At 32.8% G+C, this 2,092-nt stretch overlaps 1 long non-coding RNA gene across 1 annotated transcript; it reads left to right on the plus strand.

Annotated features, from left to right (window-relative positions):
* The first annotated feature begins 858 nt into the window (after positions 1-858).
* Positions 859-1,195, plus strand: LOC133833830 (uncharacterized). Its single transcript, XR_009893156.1, has 2 exons — positions 859-981; positions 1,077-1,195. It is a non-coding gene; the product is annotated as an uncharacterized LOC133833830 (long non-coding RNA).
* The last annotated feature ends 897 nt before the right edge of the window (positions 1,196-2,092 follow it).

The following is a 2,092-nucleotide window of genomic DNA, read 5'->3' on the forward strand; positions in this document are numbered from 1 at the left end:
TTCAACTCTCACGGATCCAAATTTTGTGGAAAATTATTTCAAGGTACTGATTAGCTTGTTTCAAACAATATCTGCTGATTATTAGCCTCAACCCCCCTCTCTTTTGTTTAAAAAGCTATATTACCTCTTGGACCTCTGCTAGAAAAGGTAATTTATAGAATGTTGTGCCTCACGAGCCGACATGCTTAGCTTAGATTTATTAATCCCTATCTCTCTAGTTGCTGCATAGCTGCATTTGGTACGGAGTACTATGTAAATTCTGATGTTACTGGATTATCTGGAATCCAAAAGTTCTTAGACATATACCAATAAAAAAATAATTATGTTGGATCTCCAAGTATAATGTGCATGTAGCTTCTGCATCACACATTTACCTGTCTGAACTTTGTTTTCTGCAGAGTTCGAGGCTGCACTATATAGGAACCTGGAGAAACAGGTACCGTAAGCGTTTTCCTTGCTAGTCTAAATGGATCAAGAATACCAATTCAAATCCTTCTTCAGCTGATTTGCTCAGGACAGCTATTATCCACATTGACATGGTACTATTAACGTTGAACCATATTCATTTTATATTCTTTTTAATTATGAGGGTGGGGATGATGACTTCGTTGTACTTACTGTTCTGAAAATTTGTCAGATTATTTTTGCCTTGCTATTTATTCATAGTTCATCATGTTAACAAGTTGAACAAGATCTTCATGATCAAACATAAAATAAATTGTATAAAACACCATAGCGGCTAGGTTATTTGGGTTTGAAGCAATTTTGGAAATCCAAATATTAAAAGATGCCAAGGAAATTTGGGTATTTGAGGAGTATAATAATCATTATTTGATGTTGCAGGACTGCTTTTTTTTTTTGTCTCAGTTGTCATCAGGAATGATCATAATTTGAAGGATAAGCCTGTGGCTGTATGCCATTCGGACAGTCCCAAAGGAACTGCTGAAATTTCGTCTGCCAATTATCCTGCTCGTGTTTATGGTAGGGATTTTACCAAGTTATCTTAGATAAAGTTACTTGTGCAATATATTCTGGACCACATTTGATATAATCAAAATTTTACTTGTACTTTTTAGGAGTAAGAGCTGGAATGTTTGTTAGAGATGCTAAGGCTCTTTGTCCTCACTTATTGAAAGCAGCAGACTTGGCACAGATGGGCTTCGACGGAGGTGATGGGATTCACTACAATAGAAAGGTTCATAAGTTGTTCTATTGGGTTAGATGGGGCTGTGGGATTTAATGGTTTTTTTCTGTCTCTAATCATTATTTTGTTAAATGGATTCTGTTTTTTCTTCTTCTATATTTTAATGTTATTTTGGCCTCTACCCAGATAAAAAATGACAATGATGAGATACGGGGGCCACATACTTCTCTGAATTCTTTGAGTTTCAATACATGGTATGTGTTTGAACTTTGAGGTCCTCATTTTTGGAGACGACAATAGCTGTCAAAAACTGAGTTTGCTTTATTTTTAATTGAAATGAAATCAGTTTTTAGTTTTCACTTTGGCTTATATAAAATTATATGTATGAATATTTATATACATATATTATATATGTATCCAATAATGATTTTTCTATGGTTACTTGCGAAGTGGGAAAGGAGTCAAACTAAATTGAAAGAAGAAGAAAATTTTGGTGGTTATATGAACTCGCAAAGTAATTTGTCTCCCTATTTTAGTATATATATATATATATTGAAGATTTTTATTTTTTTACTATTGGGTTTTTAGTACATATCACGTATTACATTTCTATTTTTATTTCTTGCTTTATTTTTCTCCTCTTCTTCATTTTCCTTACAGTCGTTATGAATTACTTCTGGTTTGTGCACATGATCCTTTTGATGGTTTATGTATTTTGCATAAGTAAAATAATAATAGTTAGTGGTAGTTTATTTTTGGAAATTGGTGAGAAGATGTGTTTATTAAAAATTGATTAAGTCATGGAGCTTTATTGGGTCAAAACATGATAGGTCTGTTTCCTATTCTTTTACTAAGAATGGTAAAGCTGATATTGATTGATAGTCAGATTTTCTTCTGTGCTTTTTTATCTCATATGCATTATGATTTGGTTGGTTAATTGGTTATGGT

The sequence above is a fragment of the Humulus lupulus genome, chromosome 5, assembly GCF_963169125.1.
Source record: "Humulus lupulus chromosome 5, drHumLupu1.1, whole genome shotgun sequence".
In the NCBI taxonomy this organism is placed as follows: domain Eukaryota; kingdom Viridiplantae; phylum Streptophyta; class Magnoliopsida; order Rosales; family Cannabaceae; genus Humulus; species Humulus lupulus.